The sequence below is a fragment of the Microtus oregoni genome, unplaced genomic scaffold (genome assembly GCF_018167655.1).
Source record: "Microtus oregoni isolate MIOR12 unplaced genomic scaffold, Mior012 000032F_ref0000030, whole genome shotgun sequence".
Lineage (NCBI taxonomy): Eukaryota > Metazoa > Chordata > Mammalia > Rodentia > Cricetidae > Microtus > Microtus oregoni.
The window spans coordinates 13,165,168-13,189,957 of record NW_024543091.1 but is presented as its reverse complement, the minus strand read 5'-3'; the positions used below and the strand labels follow the sequence as shown (position 1 = coordinate 13,189,957).

At 41.5% G+C, this 24,790-nt stretch overlaps 1 protein-coding gene across 3 annotated transcripts in view; it reads right to left on the bottom strand.

The window, feature by feature from the left end:
• Unc13c (unc-13 homolog C) overlaps nucleotides 1–18,820 on the bottom strand; it is a 457,501-nt gene extending 438,681 nt beyond the window's left edge. For 2 of the 3 annotated variants that reach the window (XM_041679506.1, XM_041679508.1), the window contains exons 1-2: nucleotides 18,308–18,820; nucleotides 14,939–15,048 (exon numbers count right to left, since the gene is read on the bottom strand). The gene's annotated coding sequence lies outside the window, so the exon portion shown is untranslated. The remainder of the gene's footprint in view (nucleotides 1–14,938; nucleotides 15,049–18,307) is intronic. The other variant, XM_041679507.1, reaches the window with a different exon arrangement.
• Nucleotides 18,821–24,790: the final 5,970 nt, after the last annotated feature.

Genomic DNA, 24,790 nt, shown 5'->3' with positions numbered 1-24,790 from the left:
CCTTCCTCCTCCATAACCCCCTGAATAAACATTCAACCTCACCCTGCAAAAAAAAAAAAAAAAAGAATTTAGGACTTTTCATGACAGTGAGATATACATCTGCTCCTGGCAGCACCAAGCTAATTCAAGAGGAAAATGGGCATTGAAGAGGCTCCTTATGGAGTTTGTTAACCATTTGGGCAAGAAACTGCTCTTGCCTGGACGGGTTTATGGTATGCTGCATAAAGTGGACATGCAGGACCCATAGAGAAATGACTGCTGAACTTGCCTAAAGGTGAGACTGTCCTTCTTCATGAAAGAGTATGCTAGATTTTCTGAAGGACACAGAAAAATGTGACTGACAAACTGCCAATATAGGCAGAACTGTCTTTGAAATTTCCTGCTTTGTGGAAAAAGTCTGCTGGATAATATGGGCCTGTAGGCTGAAGATGGATGACCCAATGGTACAAAAAAACCTTTGGGTGATTGTCCAGGCAGCAAGATGTCTCTGTCAATTCTAGAGTTCCAGAAGTAGCTTACAATGCACTTCCTGTTTTCTTAGGTAATATTATACCCTTCTGGACTCTTTGCTGGCATTGAAGAATAGATAGTAATAATTTAGTTTTCCTTAGTTATGATAAAAGATAAAGTAGATATATGTAATTCTACTATGCTAAAGTTAAAACCTGCCTTTTCATTTAAACAGAAAGGAGAGGTGATGTGGGATTCCCTTCTGTATGCTGTGAATATCATTGGTTAATAAAGGAACTTCTTTGGGCCTATAGCAGAGTTATAGGGGAAGAGAGCTAGGCATGGAAAACTAAATGGAATGCTGGGAGAAAGGAGGAAGAGTTAGAGAGAACCCATGAGCCATCACCAGAGACAAATGTGCTGAAACTTTGCTGGTAAGCCACAACTCGTGGTGATGCACAGATTAATGGAGATGGGTTAAATTAATATGTAAGAGTTATCCAATAAGAAGCTAGAGCTAATGGACCAAGCAGTGATTTAAATAATACAGTTTCTGTGTGACTATTTCAGGGCTAAATGTCGAGGAACTAACTAGCGTTCTCCTACAAATATCTGTTTAACAGTAAAGTTTGGGGTGACTTAGAAAATAGTTGATTCAAAAGCACTTCTTGTCCGGTGGAATGGCAGAGTTGAGAAGAGGGGACTTTTACCAAGTCCATCTAAAGAGAAATCTCCATAAAGAGGTATACTTAACCAGCATGTTGCCTAGGTAACTTCGTAAGTAGGGTCCTTGAATCACTACATAGAAGAAAAACAGGGAATCTGAGGATGGGAATGTGAGCTAGCAAAAAGAGCCACATGGGTTGAATAGAGAGGAAGCAGAGATTGCATAAGCTGGGACAAGGCAGATGGTGAGTAAATAGGATAAAATCAAAGAGCAAGTGTCCAAACAGTCTAGAATGTTTTTACATAGTTGATGAGAATTTATATTGGTTTAAAAAATGCTTTCATAAGAATGGGCAAAAGAACTGTGTGTGTGAAGTGATCAAGTAACAGGGAGAACCATGGTGAGAGCATAGAACACTGTGCTGTGGCTTATGTCAATGCCCCCAAGGCCCACGTGTTCCAGGCTTGGTCCCTGAGGTGACACTATGAAAAGGGTAATGTATAGTAGAGGGTCATTCAATGTATGATCTTGAATGGAATTATGAGGCCTAATCCCTTCCTCTGTCTTTGCCTGTTGTGTTTCTCCATGTCTTCCTGACAAAAAGCACTTTCTCATAGACCCAAAGCCCGGAGAACAGCTGTCATAGACTGAAAGAGCCAAAAGACACAAGCCAAAACAGATCTTTTCTCTTTATAAACTTGACTATTTCAATTGCTTTGTTATAGTAAGAGAAACCTTGATGACCCTCCACAGTATCACATGCGTAGGAAGCTATTGGCTTTGTGTCTTTCTAAAATCACAATCAATAGATGATAGATACTAAAATGATCAAGCACGAATGGGACTAGAAGGTTGGTTTTAATCACCAACTTCACACGGTCTAGAATCACCTGGCAGAGAGATTCAGTGAGGGATTGACTGGCTCAGGCTGTCCTTATGGGCATGCCTGGGAGGGACTGTCTTGATTGTTAATTGGTTTAGGCAGACCCATGTAGCAAGGGTGGCACCCCTGCCTAGGCAGGAGACCATGAACCATCTAGGAGTAAAGATGGTTAGAGAAAGCTGGCTAAGCCCTAGGCTTACCATGCATTGGTTCTTTCCCTGCTCAGATGTGATGTGACTCTCTGCCTTGAGCTCCTGCCTGATTTCCCCACAGTAATGGCTGTAATTTAGGATTGTGAGCCAGATAAACCCATTGGTTAGAACGAAAAGTGATACTAAATGAAGACTTAACAGAAAACCCTAAGTTCATTTGATCATCATCACAGGCTTCTGCCCTTGGCTCTGATGTGGCTTCCTAAGGCTCCTCCCACCTTCCCGTGTGTAGCTCTGGATGTGGCCTGTTCTGTATTAAAAGTAAGAATTTTAAATTTTAATGACTGTTGCATAGTACAGAATTTAAAGGCTTGCATAATTACATTGTCCACTCCCAGCTTCCTCTTTAGAGTATTAAGTCTACTGCAATTCTCTTCACACAAAGAACTTCAGTTCGTTCGAGTTCTTGGATGAAAGCCAAATATTTATGCTTCAAAGCACTCAAGCAAAAATGGGTGTGCCACTCATTATGAAAATTTAGATTAGTGTCACTACACAAAGTGGCAATTTCACTATTTTCCTAAATTACAAGATGCTTTTAAAGTAAATCCCCAAAGGCATTACCTCAAAATACCTAGTGGCAAGACTTCCTTTAACATTTTCAGTGAAGATACCAAATTCTATAGAAGATGATTAATACAAGTCCCTGATGAAGAATTCAAGCATCCAATTCAGGTGTTTGGGAACTGGTAATACTCTTATTATGGACTACTTGGATATACAGGCAATGTTTCTTTAGTTCAAATCTAAGACACACTTAGCATCAGCCAAATTTTGCCTCAGAGATACCTGAGAATAACCACAGCCAACACAATATTTTTCCTGAGGGACTACAACCTGATAATCTTCTAAACACCCCAGATTTTCACAGACATATCAGACTATCCTCTGAGTAAATTTCTCTGGTTCTGAAAGAAGCATAGACAAGTGGCATCCTTGAGCACAGATACTTTCTGAACACTGATATGAGAGAGTCAATCATTTTCAGCCCAGCCTCTACCCACCCGTCCCCCAGAGTCACTGCAGGGATGCCTGGCATCAAGTTGGGTCACTCTGACAGTCCTTCAAGATTGTTACTCCTCTTTCTTGCTTTTTGGCATGCTGGCTGGGCCCCTAGGGCTCATCTGAGTCACTCTCTGAGAATGTTGCCTCCAAGAATGGGTTGTATGGGGTGGTCATTCTCTCTCCTTTAGGCTATCTGTCACCAGTGACTAACGAGTGTGGGGGTTCATATGCCTGGCTCTCTTTCTTCAATACAGGGAAACTTCCCACATCAGCACCTCCTATAGGATAGTTTAGACCTCTCTTATAAACACTTTGCAGATCGGGTTTCATGTGTACAAGCCAAGAGCTACTCTGTGCTTGTCTGGTTCAGTCTATGTCCCAGGGAATCTAGCTGTAGAAAGTTGGTACCAAGGGAGTTCTGAAGTGATGGCTCTGCATGAGATAGTATACATCTATAAGGATCCAACAACTGATGCTTTGCAAAATAACACACCCCAATGGTGTATCACAGGCAAAATTACCATTCTCACAGCTATAGACATCAATGTTACATCAGCAGGAGGGAGTTATCCAGCACACACAGTATCCTGGCTGTTTGAAAGGCTCAAGGGAAGCAGTGATTGGCACTGAGATAGAATGACTATTGCTGGAGTCTCTTGATACAGAGTAGAAAGACAATGAATAGCTAGAAGCAATTTCTTCCTAATTAAAGGGAAATTCTAAAACCATCTTTGTCACCAAATAAATAAATCCCCACTTCTTGCAGCAGATATTGGAGAAGCTAAGCATCCAGCAAAGTAATTCACCATTAGGAAAGACAAGACCTCAGGTAAGGTTTCATTCTCAACTTAAGCAGGTTGACCGTGCCACAGGTGGGTCCTTAGTCATGGAGGGTAAACATCTCTGTTAATTAATTTTAATTTCCTACATTATAAAGCTATCATTATAAAGACTTTAGTCCAATTCAATAGCTTTCACTCCCAAGGAATGCAATATCTTGACTGAAGGTGTTTTTATTGGTCTAGCAAGAAATCTGGCACTAGAGAAATTCCCAGGAATCCACAAGGATTCCAGCTAAAACGCTAAGCAATTGTGGAGAGGGTGCCTGAACTGGCCTTGCCTTGTAGTCAGAGTGATGACTACATCACAGAACCTTCATCCAGCAACTGATGGAAGCAGAGGCAGAGATCCACAGCAGAGCCCTGTGTTGAGCTCCCCAAATCTAGTTGAAAAGAGGGAAGAGCAATAATATGAGCAAAGGGGTCAAGACCATGGTGGGGATACCCATTGAAACAGCTTACTTGAGCTAATGGAGCTCACTAACTCTGGCCTGACAGTGGGGAAACCAGCATAGAACCAAACTAGGCCCTCTGAATGTGGATGTAGCTGGGAATGTATGTGGGGCCACTGGCAATGAGAACAGGATTTATCCCTACTGATTGTACTTGCTTTTTTGAGCCCATAATTATTCAACAATTCACAGGGCCGGTTAATTGAGGTAAGAGACAACACAAAAAAGTTTTAGTGTCTCACCAACATGCATGGAAAGGGAAACTGAATTCAGTTGTTTCTGGATGAATGGGAAAGGATATAAGTTTAAATACTGAAAAATTTATTTCTATATTGGCTTATATTATTTAATGTATAGAAGCACAAGAAATAATAGATGATTGAGAGCAGCCTTGAACTATGAATATGGCTCAGTAGTAGAATACTTGCTTAGCATGTATGAGGTTATAACTTCAATCGTCAACACCAAAATAAATACTCAATAAATAAATGAGTAAATAAAAATAGATTTTCTAATAAAATTTATAAAGCAGTCTTAGATATCCATACTACTGCCATATATCCAGTCTGCAGAAACTAAGACCCAACCATAGACTTCCAGAAGATTTCCAGGTAAGACGTTTGCCACATTGAACAATATCTACTCAGATAAAGACACTGTATTAATAAAATTTAGACAAGCCTAATTCCAAATATGAGTTTGCCCCCTTCTCCAGCCACAAAGTTTCAGTTTGGATCTAGGAGTCTACTTTATAGTGATGGAGGTATGGTCTTGGACCTCTAACACAGGTCACATGATGTCAGAGACCAGGTTGCTAAACAAACAACCTTTGCAGATGCACCCAGGGGAGGAGCTTTACTTCAGACACCCTGCTAGCATGGAGTCTCATAGCTGAGAAGCAGCTCAGGCTTTAAGAGTGTGACCATGATATATCCAGTAGACAAAATGACAGTTGAGGAACCATAAGCAGAAACAAGGTTCACCCTATTCACTACCACCCTCAGTATCTCACATTTCTTTGCATTTCACAGACCCACAACTCTCATTCTTGTGGTTACACAAGACTTGGATTCCAGGGACAAACTGCTTCTACCTGGAGACACAGAGAACATCCCATGCTGTCTTGGGATGTTTGGACCTCTTCACTTTGGACTTATTACAGGAAGTATTGGCTCTGATCATTTGGAGAATGTTGGGATAACAAAAGACACAGGAAAAGGTATACTCAGAACAGCCATTAACTCTGTACCCTTACCTAATTTGAACCTAAAAGGAAAAGAACAACAGAATGACCAAGGCTGAGATCCTCTGGGGTTTGTAGGTTGTGTCACTCCATTGTCACGGCCATGCAGCTCAATAAAGATGAAAGCCACATGTGTGCACGGGGTGTCTAGAAGTTGTGGCTTTGATGACAACTGTAATTACAGAGTCTTCAATTCAGTTCAATAAATTTTGCAGAAATGAGGCAGATAGTTCAAGAAAGCACACACACACACACACACACACAGAGAGAGAGAGAGAGAGAGAGAAAGAGAGAGAGAGAGAGAGAGAGAGAGAGAGAGAGAGAACAGACCTTATTCTTCTGGGTCATTTCTCTGGGAGAATTTTCATTCCCCATCAAGCACAGACTTAGTTCATAGCTTCTCCATTCCTGATATTCATCATAGCCTAGTTTGAGCTTGAGGCTGTTTGACTGCAGGCTTATGAAGTAGACTTGGAAGCTGCCATGGCATACTTGCTGGTTGTGCCATATAACCCTCCCCCCAACAGTAAGGTCTATGTGTATGTAGTGTGTGGAAGTGTAGGGGAGTATGCTATAGCGATTTCCTGCTGTGGCCAGGCATCATTAAACACCTTCCTCAGCACTAACATGATAATACCTATTTCCAAAGATGAGTTAACTGGTATTATCTACAAATGAAAAATGTGACTCTAAAATGCCTGATTCTCTACTTTATAGACTATTAAATCATGAAGTATAAACATAATAAATATCATAATGAAAAGGCTCTTCATATTGTGAGTCGATATTACCAAGCTTTAATTTTAAAATTCTTTATTTTATAATTTTATAACCTTTTATTTTTAATATTAATTTCAATTATGTGTGTACCTATGTGTCTGTGGGTGGGTATGTGCATGTGAGTACATGTGCATGTGGATGCCAGAAAAGAGTTTTAGATCTTCTGGTACTGTAGTTATAGACAGTTTGTGAGCTGCCTCAGATGTAAGTTCTGGGAACGGAACCCAGGTCCTCCACAAGAGCAGGACGCACTCTTAACCACTGGCCCATCTCTCTAGCTCCAGTGTGTTTTTAAATCATCATACAAGTAATGAGTTTCATTATTATATTTTCATGCAAATGTATCATTTTATTTAATTCTTAGTCATTCAGTTTTCCTCCCTATTCAGTTTTCAGCATTCTTAAATATCTATTAAAAATTATTTCTCCATTGTGAACCCACCAACTCACAGCTGTGCTGGACCTGTGGGTGAACATCTTGAATAAAATGCCCACAAGTCACTAGTGGTGCTCCTATTCATTGATCTAATTGGAAGTGAAGGGGATGGGTTCGCGAAACACGTTTCAAGATATTTTATCTCCAAACCTTCATCTCCCATGTATGCTTTTCCTGTCCTACTTAGTAACTCCTTTCTTTGCCCCAAGTGCTGAGGGTACTCGGGTATTACTCAGTCTACTGCCAAAGTAAGGCAAGAATGTGATTAATGGCATGCAAACAGCCCATGAGCCCTGCTGCTACAACGTGGTCTGCCACTTTTCTGAGATTTATGTAAGATTTTGAGAGTAGCAGTGCACTGGCATGTGGGATAGAAGAAGGCTTAACGAAGCGCTTTAGTAGAAAAATAACTTTTTTAAAGCACAGAGAATTGCTTTAAGATGAAAAGACAAGTCTATATGAAGGTTAAGTCTGCATGAGGACCAACCACATCACAGCTGTCATGTCTGCTAAACTTTTGAATGAGTTTCACCACGGCTAAGTAACCCTTGCCTTATTTCCCTGCTCACAGAATGACACATGAATAGAGACAGAATGTGGCTACACTCTGAAGCCCAGTGCTCCCTCTGAGTTCCTTATTGGCAAAAGGCAAGTCATGTTTGCCACAATTCTGATATGAAATCATTCTGACTAGTCTTAATGTCAACTTGACACAATCCAGAATCACCAGAGAGGAGGGACTCTCCATAGAAAATGCCTCTATAAGATCAGGCTGTAGGCAAGCATGTAGGGCATGTCTTAATCTGGCTGTTGGTTCTGGGTTCTATCGGAAAGCAGGCTCACCACGTCATGATGAACAAGCCAGTAACTAGCACTCCCCCATGGTCTCCACATTAGCTCCTGCCTCCAGGTTTCTGCCCTCTTCGAGATCCTGCTATGGCTGCCCTCAGTAGACTTACTATATAGGCCAAATAAATCCTCTTTATCCCCCAAGCTGTTATTATAGTCATGGTATTTTATCACAGCCATAGAAAATGAAGCCAAAGACAACTGTGGTGCTTCTTATCAGCACCAAGGACAGCTCCCTCACCAGGCACCTAACAGCGAAGCCATGCAAGACAGACCTGTCCAGCTATGAACTAATGGGAGAAAGGTTATATTTTTGCAAACTTGTAAATTAACATAAGGTTACCGACTTAAAAACGCATTTTACCCAATTTGGAAGAAGACATATTTCCAGGGAATTTGACAACAGTGTTAAGTTGGAGATGTTTTGCAAATCTTTACAGTTAAGAAATAAATTGAGAATACATTTCTTAATATAAATTAAGAAATGTCCCAACAATAACAACAAAAATGTCTCACTGTCTGATGTGTAGTTGACTATTTCATATCAAACAGAAAAAAAAAGCTGGCTCTGCAAAGCATCATGAACTAATGGGTACATTTAAGACTTCTTGGGGGGTATTTCCCCTATTTATTTCTGAATTTCCTATCGAGTTATTCTTTTGGGTAGAACCAAGAATGATTACATAGATCTTTTTTTTTCTAGGCAATTAAGCAATGCTCATCAATCAGATGCTGCGGACAGTTTTTCAGGATTGTAATTGAGGTCATATAACCTTGCCTTCATTGATGAGTGCAAATCAAGATGCAGCATTCAGATAGGAAATATCTAATGACAATTTGGAGATAGTGAATTTAACAGATTCCAAAATACCGAGCAGTTTTTGATTACAGAAACAGCTCAGTTTATCTTACAATGTTTCACTGAGACCAGACCTGAAATCTGTGTTTTCTTTTTCCCATGTGACTGTAAGCTTCTGGGTTAGAACAGAGTACTTCATTCCCTGGAGACCAGAGGTACATTTCTCAGTCAGAAAGGTACAGAGATGCCCCTCTAACAACCTAAGGCTTATAGCAAGAAAAGGAAATTTGAATACCGTCCCTTTAACTTGCTGGGGTCTACACTCTATAGCTTGTGTGATCATGTTTCACACCCATGACTTCCTACTGTGGTCCATGATAGATCTGCCACATCTATTCCCTAAACCAGCTGCTGGATTCTCAGAACTGCTGCCACTCAAGACTATGAGAAGTGAAGGCTTTCAGCTCTAGTTTCCCCTAAGTAGTACACTCGTTATGAATTGCTTTTCGGGGAAAATGACGGATTTGGCAGGACTACAGTCTACTTTAAGGATATGTGTGAACCCAGCTGTGGGTTCTTAGAGTATTTTCCTTGGTGCTGGCATCCAATCCGTACATGATAAATTACTTTCCAAAGGATCATCTCTATTAGCTCCCAAATGACATAGAATTGCCACCGCCACCCAACAATCCCTGATCACCGACAATGTATTACTAAACAGTATAGGGAATGCTTAACTTATCCAAAATATTTGCCAATTAATTTCTAAGCACCAGGCCGGGCGGTGGTGGCGCACGCCTTTAATCCCAGCAGTCGGGAGGCAGAGGCAGGCGGATCTCTGTGAGTTCGAGACCAGCCTGGTCTACAGAGCTAGTTCCAGGACAGGCTCCAAAGCCACAGAGAAACCCTGTCTCGAAAAACCAAAAAAATAAAAAATAAATAAATAAAAAATAAAAAAATTCTAAGCACCAGAAATATTGAGCAGACCATTATTAATTTTGAATAAAGTGATATTTTACAATGTAGCACTAAGGAGAAGTCTTGAGAATAATCTATGCCATTAAACCAATATATGTATATACACACATACATACAGAGAGCTCAATGTCACATTACATGTAAGCTGCCAAATATTTTTTAAACACTTTTTTACTGTTTGTGCATGTGCACAGAGGTCAGAAAACAACTTGAAGGAGTCATTTCTCTCCTATTACATGTGGGATCTGGGGATCCAACTTATAACAACAGGCTTAGCAACAAACACTGTTACCCACTGAGCCATATAGGCAATCCTTGGGTCTTATTTTATTAATAGTAACCTCCCCAGAAATACCTATTAATTTTATCTTTCTTTTAAAGCTCCTGGGGCAAATCGGTTAGCAGTTCACTGAGTTTGAATTCCTTATTAGTTCACAACATTTTTCATTAAATTTCAAATTATCTAAAAAATTTAAACACTGTATCTAGAATTTTATAATTCTAACAGGATTTGAAACTTGTTCCACATTTTGTGGAATTTCCTATTTTTTGCATTCTAAAAGGAAAAGTATACATTTTACTCTCATAGAAATAGATTTCAGATTCTGAACACAAACAACCAGCAAGGTGTATGCTGTAGGTAAAGGTGGAAATAGAGGCAAAACAACCAACCATTAGAGAACCTGAGGGTCAGCATGGCCAAGTGTCTGAGACACAAGGACTCTGAAATTCAGACACAAGAAAAATTTTTGAATGATGTGAACAAGTTTTGTTCCAGTAGCTTCTAGTCTTAGATCTTCCTGACTGGAATTCAAGCTCTGGTGAGGAATTCAGACCTCATTTTTCTCAACCTCTTCAGCTGCCTTTTTTTGGGAAGAAAAAAAATTCTTCCCAAATGTAAATACTAGAGGAAACTTCATGTATTCGTTATAAGGACCACTGCTTTCTATTTTAGGATAAGCAGGTGCTCTCAGAATTTCTCTCAGAAAAATAAAGCAGAGTACTGGGGGATTCCTGGATGTTTTTTTGTAACTGTGGCTCTTGATGGACACACAGGGAGATGTGTGCTGTGAAGCAGGAGCCATCGAGGGGAGGTGTGATGTGAAAGTAATCAGAACAGTAGTTAGACTACAATTGACATCATCAGCTAGAGTCAGAGGTGGTGGGGCATTCAGGATGGAATCGTTAGGAAAACACTACTACTATAAAAATCAAACTGGAAATGAAATAGAGAGCAGAGAGAATGAACACCATAGGGTTAGTGGGTCTCTAAGGTGACATGGTTCTGACCTAGACAGAGCTAAGTAAGCACCCCTTACTACTCAGCCAGCTTCCACCCATCACACGGCTGTACGTCTTTGGGGTTCAGCAGACCATTGTTACTTTGTGCCTCCTGAAGTCGGGTGCTCCAAACAATGTGATCCGATCAGGACTGCTGTTTATAGCCTTCCTGTTTTCAAAGGCAGCTTACAGGATTGACTTTTCCCCATCAGCTGCTACTATACTGCCATTGGGATTTGCTGATTCCATATGAAAAGCATATAGAAACTTCTGTAAGGATCTCAGGGCCATAGATTTCCTCAACAGGAGGCTGTTCAAAACTATTCCAATTTGGCCTAACTGCAGCTTCTGAGGTCATGACTATCTTGGGACACAGTACAGCTTGAGGTTTACTGCTGACTTCATTTCTTACCATCTCCTATTCTTTGTATCAGGATTCTCCTTCCTTTACTGCTTATTCTTACTAATAACAGATAATAATACATAATGTAAATTAAATAGGAAATCAAACACATGTATGAGTAGACCATTCTATATAAAGATGTTTAAAGGCATGAAGAAAACTAAATTCTGGCTGGTATTCATTGAACACTGACTATTTATTTTAATTGTTTCTCATGAACACTCTGGGGAGCAATGATCTTTATGTTGGCAAAACAAACAAACGAATGACCAAATTTTCCATAGACTCTAAACTGAAGGGGTTTGCAATAAAGCACTACTATTTTTATGAAGACTACATGAATACATACAAGTTTGAACTTCAAGTCAAAACCATACAAAAACCTCATGATATAGTATTTGATTTGTTATAAATTAGACGAGTCAGTAGCATGAAATTTTACAGCATACCAGTATTTGGAATCTGTGATAATCTGTATAATTGAGGTAGGGATTGGGGGAAAATGGAAGAAAATCAGTCTGGGAGGGCAAGCTGGGAAATGCTTGTAAAAGGGGTTTCTTGAAAAACTAAGGATTTTAGATTTATTTAATTTTTCTATTCTCTCTCTCTCTCTCTCTCACACACACACACACACACACACACACACACAGAGAGAGAGAGAGAGAGAGAGAGAGAGAGAGAGAGAGAGAGAGAGAGAGAGAGAGAGTTTTGTGTGTGGGTGAGCAACGTGTTTCTCTGTATTTGGAGGCCCCAGGGAGCTGCCCAGAAACATCTTTCTTTACTCTTCCACACTAGTGAATGAGGCAAGATCTTTCCATAAGATCCAGACTTGGGTATCCCTTGTCTCCTCCTTGAAGTCTGTAATTACAGGTAAACTTCCACATTCACTCAGCATTTACCTAGGCTCTGTGGATCTGAACTCCCATTCCCATGACTTTGCACCAAGTACTTTAATCCCTGCGCCTTTTATCTAGCCTTTAAGATTTATTTTAAAGACACAGAGGCGTCCATGGAAACTTTTGAGGACAGTGATGTGTGTCATGACATTTTTTAGGACAATGAACTTGGCAGGCACACACAGAGCAGATGCTCAAAAGAGGTGTCATTGCAGACAGAAAGACTGGAAGATCGGAGCAGTGTTCTAAGAATAAAGTGATGAGGACATGGTCCAGGGTGGTGACGGCAAAAATGAAGCATAGCAGGGAAAGTACAAGTTGATGAGGATTCGTGAGCCACAAGGAAGAACAGAGTCCCGAGAACGAGGAAACCGGAGCCTGCAGAAAGGAGGAAACCGAGAAAAGGAATCATTGAGGAGAGGCAGTCACATCTCTTCACTTCTTAAGATACTGTCAGTAGAAAGAAGTGGGGTGGCCAGTTGTGAAATTCAGGCCACCCAGTCAAGAAGAAGGGACAAGCAGGGAATGCTTGGACGATGTTCAAGATGAAATGGACACAGACAGAAATCAAATGTAGTGACTCTGAGTTGTGTGTAACTAAACAGGATATTTGGCAGTTAGTACTTGTGCCGTTATAGTCATCAATTATCTTCCGAGGACATATCCGCATGTTTCTGGATAACTAAGCACACTTTCCCATTTCTCAGGCTACTCTCCAAGAGCTGTATTTTAGTTTTTACATGTATAAAGTGATCGATGTATTTTGTGTCCTGCCATCGACCCCCTATAAAACTGATAGGAAATAGGAATTCTCCTTAGATTTCAGGTGCTCTCCTAGCTAGGTTTGCCTCCTTAGCAACAAGACTCTGCAACGTGGTTTTTCTTGTGTTCTATCATGGAGTGTGCACACCCAGAAGGAAGACTGTACAGAGTATACATTATTATATTTCAACTTTAGAAGTCGTTTTCTATGAATGACTCTAAAAGAAACTAGCAAAGTGTCCTACTAATATTTCCTGCTTTTTATTTTCACAACCCATGGACTCACTATATAACTGAGACTGACTTTGAACTCCTGATCCTACCGACCCCACCACCCGAGTGCTGAGATCACAGCATGCACCAGTACACCAGCCTTACCATTCATTTGTTGGCCAAAAGACTCATTTCAGCATCGGCTGAAGATGTAGCAAATGTGCTCTGACTCACAGATCCAGAGTTTTCTCCCAAACCCAGCTGGCTCTCTGCATCCACAGCTTCTCTTTCAATAGTCTCAACTGACTACAGACCAAAAGCATTTCAACTTTTTGCCTGGAATGAGCAGGCACAATTGATTTCCTGTCATTGTTTCCAAAACAATCTTCTGTGACCACAGTTCCTATGATATTTATATTCTAGCATGTCATATTATAAAACTACCTCTGATGACAGTCTTGTGATGTGTTTTGGTTATAGAAAATACAACAGCATTTTACATGAGGAGATCCTGGTGTAGCCAGCTGGGTCATTGAAACTCTCCTCCTCAGACACTAACCTCATGTGGTTTATTATATTATAATCCAATATTTTTGCCCAGTTGTTTGAAGGAAAATAATTTGATAAACTTTCAATGCAAACCTCAATGAAAGAATAGCATTTCCTTATTCTACCTAACCAGCATGTGCTAGTTACATATCTCCCGCCTATTAGGCAGCTCAAACCAGAGCCAAGAAACTTTATAGCTACCTGATCCTATGGTGTCCGCCTTACAGAACCTGCACAATGATGAGCTTATAAAACCCCCTGCTGTGGGAGAATGCTCTTTACACTGTAAAGATCTGTCACTTGTATTGGTTTAATAATATGCTGATTGGCCAGTACCCAGGCAAGAAGTATATAGGTAGGAAGACCAGACTAGCAAAATTCTGAGAAAAGGAAGAGCAGAATCAGAAGTTGCCAACCAGACACAGAGGAAGCAGGATAAAACTTCCTTGCTGAGAAAAGGTACCATATCATAGATAAGAATTATGGGTTAATTTGAGCTGGAAGAGCTAGCTAGTAATAAGCTTGAGCAGTAGGTCAAACAGTTTGTAATTAGTCATCTAAGAATATCCCACTTGAAACTGCTATGGGAGATTTCTTATTGATAAATAACACAATTTTCTTTTATTAGTTTTTTAAAGTATCTGCTAATTAACAATGGCAGGATTCAAAACACAACTGATCGTCTGCCCGCAGTCCTGAGGCTGTGTCCACAGTGTTCCCTCATTGAAAACTGCCCTTGCTGACCACACCTAAGTTACCAGCTTTTCCTACATGTAAAACAATACAGCTGGGGATGGAAACGGCCCATCAGTTAAGAGCATTTACTGTTCTTGCAAAGGACTCAAGATCAGCTCCCAGGACCCACAGCACCCTGATCAAAACCCACCTATAACTTCAGATCCAGGGATCTGATACCTTCTCTGGCCTGCTCTTGCTTTCATTTTGTACACACCGACAAGCAAGTACTTGTATACATGTAAATAAAAAAAGAATAAATAAAATTTAACACCCACAGTCATCTCTGTCAATACTGGCCCCCACCGTGTATGGGTGTGTGCCTGTGTGTGAGTGTTGTGTGCATGCATGTGTCTAGAAAAATTATTCCTAGAGAATATTGTTTCCTGGTATAAACAAGTTAAACAAAATAGTTTCATGCAAATCACTTTTTCTCTATCAAAAAAAAAGACAGATTGCTTCCAGATTCTAGGATTCTCAATAGTAAGAAATAAATTGTGTTTTACCAGAACAGGATAGGAGCCAGCAGAGACCGACTGTGGAACACAAGGTGAGTCTTCAGATTTCCCAGGGGGAAAGAAACCAGGTGAGAAGCCAACTCACATTGCACAGTTACCTTTGAACATAAAACACGCTATGATTTAATATATTGAATTGATCTTATAATCTGGGATTTATTCCTACAAAACAGTTTATAACTCTATACAGGAACAGCAATATAAAGCATGTCGTGCATGTAGCCTATAATGAGCTTTTGCTTGCTGAGCCTAACACATGCAACATAATTAAAATATGCAGGAGGCAGGAAGTATATATGTCTCTTGACTCACAGTCAGCTTTACAAGTAAAGGAGGGACGGCACTGGGTGTCCTCACGGTGCTTATGTTTCCTTTGGGAAACTTCTACTCTAGAGGTTAGGAGACTTTCTCCTGTCTTCCTCACTATTTTTTATATAACAGCTTTTATTTTCTTTATTTGTGTGTGGGAGGAGGGACTTGTGTATAACGTGGCATGTCCATAGGGGACAACTTATGGGAATCAGTTCTTTCCTTCCATCATGTGAGTTCCAGGGATCAAACACAAGTCTTCAGGCTTCCTGGCAAACATGTGTACCTGCAGAGCCATCGTGACGGCTCTTCCTTACTCTTTTTTTTTTTTAACAGTCCAGAAGCAGAACAAACACTGCTGTGCTATTTGTTATCTCTGTGGAGCTCCAGCACCAGGTATTCAGGCTTCTGCAGGCTCCAAAGCTACAGGCTGATGGGGCTATTAATAAACCCGCTTTTAAAAACAGCTGGAAAAGAATTAGAGCCTTTTCATCCAAACACAGCCAACTGGAGGTCCAGAAATGATTTATAACAGTAGCAAAAGATACCAATTCAAGCTGGTGAATTCACAATTAGCACTTGAGTGATAGTCTTGAGTGATAGTGTTATAGACAGGCATGACCGATTAAGTTGGTATTGGTGGTAGTTACAGTACAGTCAGACGACAGCAGCTTCCTCTCTGTAAAAGTGTATCCTAGAAATAAAATTAGCATGTTCTTAAAGTCCCCCAAATTCCCACTTCAAAAGCAAGGATCCCACACACATATCATCACGGGGCAAGGCAATTTCAACGCTTTTAATAATTTTGGGAAAGTCCTTGTAGAGCAAACACTAAATACACACCAGAAGCAGAGGGTATTAAAACTAGAACACAAAATACAGGGAGCACCATACCTCTGAGAACTCAGGGAGCTTGTGTGTACTACATTGGCTGAGGAGGAGGAACGAGATGAAGGTGCTGGAGCATCGTGTGCTGGTGTTCAAAGACACTGGCTGTCCCTAAATGAGCAGAAACATCCAAGTGTTCTCTCCTCCACTGACCCCACCATCCATCACTCCTCGCCCCACACAAACATGCTTAGAGCAATTTGTCTTTGCAAGAGGAACCTCCACACTTGCTCCTGTCTGCAATGATCCATGGGCTTTTAAGCAACTCATTCTGTTTGGTATATAGTTCATTGTTAGATACTGGAAGAAGAGCAACCCTAGAGAGTATCGTAGGGTATAAGAAGACACTGTTTGATGTGGTTAAGAAGAAACAATGAAAAGCGACTTCCGGAGGCCTACTTAACACATACGTCTCCTCTTCACCTGCCTCCTCACCAGCTTGTCCAGGTGTACAGGGGTAAACGCTTGTGAGCAACGTTTCCAAATTTCTTTAATGAAAGCCCATCAACAAAGAACTACCGAGAAGACAAACTTTCATCTTCTTAGCCAACGTCAGGTCTAAGCCCATAATTCTACTGAAACGAGTCCCCACCAAATTCCATGTAGTTTGAAAGCAAATTAACTTCTTTAGTTTGGCACGGCAGTTCTCATTTACCTATGAGATTCAAACAATCTTTATCCATTTTGACAACAGTTTATTAGTTTCAAAAATAGTTCTTTATAGGACGCTCTGCATGGTATTACATTTCTTCTGGGACAGCTCATCTCCAGATGGGGAACCTGTGCCACACACGTGTCAACATAGAAGAAATGCACTGTGCTTTTCACTCCCACAGATGAACACTTTGTCTGTTTTCTGTCTTTGTTATCTCAGCGACTGCCTGTAGATATCCACCATATTCTAGTATATTCTAGAAAAGCCACGAGCACCTCACAACAACTCATTACCTGGGAGTGGAGCCCAGCTCAGTAACCCAGACCACTGCAACTCAGCAAGGAGATCTTTGCATTTCACAAAAGCCGAACAATGATTTCCTTAACGGCAAAGGGTACCTAACGGATCATTTAAGTCCCACTTGACTCTAATGCACAGCAGCTGACATATCATAAAAAAGTAGGAACAGCAATTCAAAGTCAACACCCTCAAGCTTCAGAAGAAAATAATCACATTCACAGAAGGACGCAGAAAATCTAGAAAACATTTTATATACCCATGATAAAACTTTTCATTCTTTTTTTTCCCCCTTCTCTCTGGAAAAGCTCATTTAAAGGCACACGCACACATACAATTTGCTGTCGGTTTCAGCCACTTCTTTTGAAAGTATTGAAGAGCGAAAAAATGGCAAATTCTTTCCTTAGGAACATTTCGTTTATGAACTCCAAAACACAGAAGGTTTTTTTTAAAACTCCTCTTTCTGCACATTTTCCACCCACCTCTTTCGTGTTGTTCTCTAAAACCCTCCCGGGAAAGAAGAATTTCAGCTTTGCCACATCGCCTAGGTGTGATTGGTGCTGGGTCTTTCTCCTTATTATACAAGTCTCTGATGACGTAATTGCAGAAGTTGGTTCTACTCATGCAGCTGGATCTCAGGATTTTTTTCTAAGACTGCCTCATTCAGTGCCATAGAACAGTTGTAAAACAGAACCGAGCAGTCTCACCTCTTGATAGTAAATCCTTGGGATTATCACCCAAGGGAGCCTTGGGTAGGCAGAACCATCCCAAAGCTCAACTGACCCCGATCTGACACTTTAGGTGACACCAGGCTTAGCTTTTAACCCTTTCCTAGTAGCTTTCAACTTTTCACCTCTATTTGAATTTCATTTTCACCCATCCCCAAACCTCAAGGTCCTAAAGGGAACCCCGACTTTTATCCCAACCTTGTTGGTTGCTATGCAGTAATTCCTCGGAAAGTTCACCGCGAAGTAAGCAAACAGTTATCATGCTGCATTCAAAATAAAGTAAGACTTGAGAAGACCATGATCCCCGAATAATCATATCGATTATGAACCTAGAAGAGCGAGCCTTTACAGGGCCATCTTCCAGTTGAGAGAACCGCACGATCGTGATTCAAAGTGCAGAGAGAAAGAACCACGGAAATAAAGGCAGAGGCTAAATCTCATGCAGATGAGGCAGCTCAGCGGGAGGTAGAGAAAACATACCTGAGGGAGTCTCCTTTTTAAGATGCACAGGCCAGCTGGGTTGTTGCTCCCCTTCTTCCGGGGTGGATGTGTTTTCGTTTCAGGAATCCCCCTTGCAATTGTCTTTCTAGGTTTTTTTCCTTCATTCAGCTACAGATAGTTGCAGAAGGCACAGGCAGCGTTCCTGCGCCCCGACTCAAGTGCAGCCGGGCATGCCTTTGCTCAGCAACCCAGCTTGCGCTGCTCTTATCAATTCTATCATGCTCCCTGGGCAGCCTCCAAAGCAATTTTACAACTTAGCTGCTGGCAGGAATCTGCCTTTCACTCTTCTCCTTGCCAGATTCCTTGGGCGGCTCATTTCTCAGCCCTTGCTCTAAGAAAGCAAAATGGGATCTCTCTCCTTGTTGTCCTGGCTCACCCACAATTGGCGGTGCAGAGTGGCGGCTGAGTGTGTGCTGGGAACTTCACATAGCGGCTGCAGCCCGGGCTTCTCTGATTGCAGCAGAGACCTGAGCTCCCAGCCTCCCCCGTTGGAGTCCAGGCTCCCTCTGCTGCGCCAGCTGCATAGAGCCGCTCTGTGAGAAGGCGCCTCAGTCCTGGTACCCTGGAGATGTTCTGCTGACAGGTGTGGTCATCACCACCTCACCCACACCTCCCTCACCAGCAGGGTCACAGCTTCCTCCCAGGAAATGCATGGTTGAGGATGCCCCCCGCCCCCGCACCCCGTGTTCCCTGCATCCCTGGGGGTGGGGGGGGGGGGGCAACACTGGTGACCATTGTAGGGTCAAGTTGCTACTTGCCTTATAATTAGTACATTAATCATTCTATTTAATTATTATTATTTCAGATGCTGTTGGCTGTGCTTGGAATCATACAAAGTCCCTTGTCCTAGCTGGCAACAAGAGACCCTTAATAGGACCCTTGTTTAGAGAGAGGCAATATGCTGGCCTCGTCCCAGGGTTTTTTTGTTTGTTTGTTCTGTTTTGTTTTTATTTTCTTAAATAAGCGGTGCTGTCGATTTGAAGGCTGATCCCTCAATAATTAGAATTAGATACACATATCAAAGTAGGCAAGGTAGGAACATGATGGCTCCAAGGATTTTCTTTCCCAGGCAATCATGTCTTCCAGATCTGACTGAGGATTGAATGGGCTTGCTTTCCTTCTTAGCTTAGCTGAGTAGAGGAGGTGGGGGGAGTAACCACTCCTACTTTCCATCAATTAAGCGTTTTTTTAATCCTCTAACCCTCCTGTTGAAACAAATATAAAAAGTGCTGGGTCTTAAAATAGAGCCTGAAAGAAGCTCAAGTCTGGGAATAATTTGTAGGCTTTAAGCTGCATCTGGTGTTCTGGCTTACTTTTTATTTTCTTTGCTTTGTAGAAAATGGGAGAGTGGGGGCTGGGAGACGGCTAAATCCCTAAAGTATTGGCCACACATGCACTGGGACCTAAGGTTAGATCCCAGGCACTTTCACACAAAGAATGCATGTGTTGGTGACCTCAGTGCAGGGGACTCAGAGGCAGGAGAGTTCCTGAAGCTCACGGGCCAGTCAGTCTAGCTGAATCTCCTAGTTCCGTGCTGAGTGAAGAGCTAGGCAGAGACACCTGTCATCTGTCTCTGGTCCGCACACGCACACACAGAAGGGCACACATTTTCAGGTGTCAGTACACAGATGTGAACAGCCACGCGCACAAAGGAGAATAGAATGATGTTTTCCCAACCGATGAACCTATCCGCCAGTGGCTGCCATGTGGTGGAGGGAGTGCCTATCTGATTACAAGCCATTATTTCAGCCCGTGTAAGGGAAGGTGGAGAACCTAGGAGAGACTCTCCCAACAACATCTGGCATGCAGTAGCGGCAGCAAAGGGAACAAGTAAGCCCATTTAAACAATTTTGGATCAAAAAATGCAAAAAAGGACATTCTTGGGCTGAGAAAGTGGCACAGTGCAGAAAAAGGCCTTGCAAGCTTTAGGACCTGAGTTCAAATCCTCTGAATCCACACAGAAGGCTAGGGCTGGCGATGTAGTGTCGTGATCCCAGGAAAGGCAAGATAGAAAGTAGAGACAGGAGAATCCCTGGAGCTCACTGACCAATAGGACTAGTCTGTTTGGTGAAGTTCCAAGACACTGAGAGACCCTCCAAACAAAATTTGGAAAAAAATTTGAAGAACAGCATCCCAGGATGTCCTCTGACTTCCTCATGCACACTCAAACATGTAAGGCATCCACCCACAGCTGCACATACACCAGCACACAGAAACATACACATGGATAAACATGCATATTGCCCCTACCGTATAGAACAGCCAGTAAATAACACTGTGTGATTTGAAAACAAATGTTTGACATAGTATTATGCCAGGTCGTGGCAGGTGGCCCTCTCTCTTCTTAGCTCTCAGCCTCACCGCTAGCTCATAGCAGCACAGCTTCCCCAACCTGCTGCTTAAGTGACTGTTAATGGACATGAGCAGCTGCTCAAGGTCTAATGAACCACAGAAGGGGCAAACGCGGGGGCCTTGGACTCTCCTCCAGCAGCACTCATCAGAGAGGAGGACAGGACAAAGCTCTGCTGCCCTCGGCTGTAAGCACTTGAGAGCAGCAAGGGGAAGCCGGAGAATTCTAACCGTGCATGCATGACAGGGCAAAAAACCTGACTTTTTCATAGCTAAGCAGCCAAGCTTGACAACACATTGTCTTGAAGGTTGTCCTTTGACACAAAGGAGAAACACGTGTCCAGACTACTTTTCTTTTTTGTACAATAGCCAAACCAAAAGGCTGCAGTTAAGCTGAGCTGAGGACACTCAGCACCCAGCATGATACAATGAATGCATGCCCTCGGCAGATTGTGACACGATGCCATTTAAAGCATTTAAAACCTGGAAATATAAGATAATGCTGACTGTGTGTGGTCTATAGGATGTGCATGCCTGGTGTAGTGAAGAGCCCAGAAAATACTGCTACACCGCAAATTTACTCCTACAGTATGTACTGACTATCAGTCTTCGGTGGTGGGAAGAAGTTAGGATTTGAGGCTGTTGCAAAGCTGATATATATATATATGTGTGTGTGTGTATGTATATATATATATATATATATATATATATATATATATATATCCTGACCAAATATACATTTGGCCTGATCGTGATGCCAGGCCAAAGTCAAAATGGAAATGGTTCACATCTCTACATGTGGCAGGAATCATGGATTTGATGGACATGGGATGTTAATAAACTATATCACTTATGCAAAGAGTGGTTGATGTTCCATGACTTTATTGGTCTGCAGGGATTCCCTAGCTGAACTTCCTTGGCTCTTACTGGGCAGTTTAAACCTGCTGAATGTCTGCTTTGAATAAATGTAACAAGAAGGTGAGTCCAATGGTAAGTTTAGAGTCCTAAAAAAATCTTATTAACATGTATTCCAAGTTTGCAATGTGCCTTTTAGGCCCTGAGAGAAGTTAAATGGAATACTATTGCAGCACAGGAAATGACTAACTGCCAGATGGTTGATCAACGGGTACATAACCCCAAACTTACCCCCAAATTGATTCAGCAGTGAAGCTGTTTCTGCTCTCAAGAGTCTAGCAGTAATTTCAGGAATAAAACCTTTAAGGCACCAAGAAATTCCCATCTTCTAAGACATGTGGAACCAACTGATTGATTTTATTTATGGTTTGGGGGGTATAAAAGACAAGATGCCTAGTTATTAGCTATTTTTTTATTAGCAAGAAAACTTCACTAAATCAAAAATGAAGATACTCTGGGATAATAGTCTTCTCTCCTAGGTACCTGGATTATTTATTTCATTGTGACAATTATTGATTGATTGTGGAACAAGAGACGGAACCACAGATCTCACACATAATAAACAAGGGCTCTGCAAGGAGCTACATCTCTAAGGCAGGGATCTGGAAAGTTGCCTAGGCTACTCACTAACTTGTGATCCTCCTGTCTCAGATTCCCAAATAGTTGGGATTACAGGCATGGGGCACAAGGCCCAGCCAAGGCTTAAAAGAGGAAGTCTAGAGAAAGCATCAATAGGCCCTGTACACACTGAATCATGCCTTGACCTGTCTAGAAGCTCCCCGTTTGGGAAACAGTAAACCAATCATAGCTGCCAAAAAGTAAAAAACAAACCACACATGCACAACCTGTCCTCAAGACCAGGTAATGGCATTTGGTGTCTACACAAATGAATTTGCAAAATGATTTATTGGCAAGCTGATTGAGGGCAAAAGCAATTTTAAAGTTGGAAGTTGATGTTTCTAGCTCTAAGCAAGAGAATAATGTAGAGAAAAATAAGTGTTTGGAAGAAGGGCCTGAAAAGGCATAATTTAAAAAGATTTGCTTTGTGTAAGTTGCATGGTGGCAATTAACGCATACATTAAATTCTGTTCTTGACACTTCCCGAAAGAGTCTGGGTCATTGCACCAGTGAACTCTCAGCTGGATTGGGAGTGTAACTGCAGAACTGGAGTCAAGAAATACTGCAACTCCATTTTCACCCTCATTCTTGGTTTTACTGGGAGCCAAGCATGCTGCCATGTCCTGGGGACACTCAAGCAGCCCAGAAGGAAGTGACTGGCTAGAAAATAAGGTTTCTGCCACATCTGGGCAGAAATGGGAACCTTGTACCCAAAGGAGCCATGTTGAAACTTGACCATGGTCCAAGGACTACAACCATGACTAACAGGATCCATGAACTGCCTGAACCCTTTGCTGAATGCCTCAGTGTGCTATGCCTGAATTTCTGACCATCGGAAGATAAATTAGATAAATTAATAAACCTTTCAAAATCTAAAAACAGCAATTACATCCTCTATTATTAAACTTTGTAATTTCAGTGGATCAATTTGTTTTAAGTAGAAAAATCTTAGGCTCAACCAATTCAGTCACAAGGTAAGTCTGCCAACGACGGCAGTAAGATCATCTGTATTCTCAGCTGTTTTGTGAAGTCCTTGCTGTAGCACTGGCTTATCAATGAGTGTAGCTAGCTATTTGCCCATCCGCCTACCTGCTTTTGCTAGACAGTGATCCTTTTGAGAGCAGAGAACACATCATCTTTATGTCACTAGTGTCCTGCTGAAGGTCAGGCTCATCAAAGGATGTTTCCAGTACTTGGGAGGCAGGAGGATCTCTGCGAGTTTGAGGACAGCTGGTCTACAAAGTGGGCTCCAGGATAGCCAGAGCTGTTACACAGAGAAACCCTGCCTCAGTGAGGGAAGGATGTTTGAATGATTATCAGTGTGTTTAGCAAAGTACATAGCTAATAAGCTTTAGACCCAATTTGAGTCTCCTTGTGACCAATCAGTTTTAGTTCTTAGTTCAAATGGTACCACTTGATCCTCAAAACCAGCTCCACTAAGGTCTGTATAAATAAACCCTCTAGTAAAGTATTCCGAAAGCTGTTCCTGCATCACAGTGACCAATGTCAAACTTTCATCCAAGTGTTATTAGGGAGATTTTATCCTATATTTACCTATCAATCCTTGAAGATCACTATTCCCTCATTAAACAAATAAACATAGTAAGGCTATGAGGTGAGCCTGATTCTCAGAACTAGGGACACTGGAGACTGGATTAAAAATTGGAACTTCCACCTCCACTTCTAAACTGGTTCCATTATGAGGCTGACATCATTCTAGACGGCCGAATTTAAAAGTTTTTTAAATTACTGATTAAAAGAAATTAGTTTATGAAGGACGATGCTCTTCTAGAATATTTTTCTCCTTGGGAAATGGTCATGAGACCTGGAGTACTGGCCATTAGGTAGTCAATGTTCTTGGTTGACAGCATCTGCACTCTTCACTCTCTTGTATTTCCCTTTAGAAAATTAGCATCAGCACTATATTTCAGAAAATTGCCAGGTGTTTAGCAAAAGCTTCTGAGTTTTTACAAAGAACATTTGGACACTACCAAGTTAATAAGTTAAAACCCTCCTTTGTCTGATAACTTAGGCTCTTGTTGATCCAGGGAACTGTGTTTCTTGATATTGTAGCTACAGCATTTGACTATGGCATAGAGGCAGAGGCTGGTTTCCAGTTTGGGCTCTATACCTCCTTCTGACATGGGTCATATTTCTTATCCTCTCTGAGCTTAGTTGCTTTAAGGTTAAAGCAAAATGGAAAGAAAAGATGATCGCTATTATTAATGCTGTTGTTCATTACTGAAGTGAGATGATTTCTGTCATGCAACAATGGCTTACCTGCAGGAGTTTTTAATTAACAAACATCGGCTAACCATAATCCAGCCTTCCAGCCAAATGTCACTACCACTTCTGCTTTCTGTATGTAATTATGATATAGTCAGAAGCTAATTTAATATTTTATGTCTTAATTTAAGCAATTTTATAGTAGGAAGTGGCGTCTCTCCCTTTCACAGCTCTCAGGGTCCCCACATGGCCAACTCCATCGGTGTAACTTCACTTCGTCTTAGTGCTCTGTGCTTGAATGTGCTGTGGACTCAGTAGTATGTTCTCTTTTTGGTCATCCAGGGATTTTTCAAG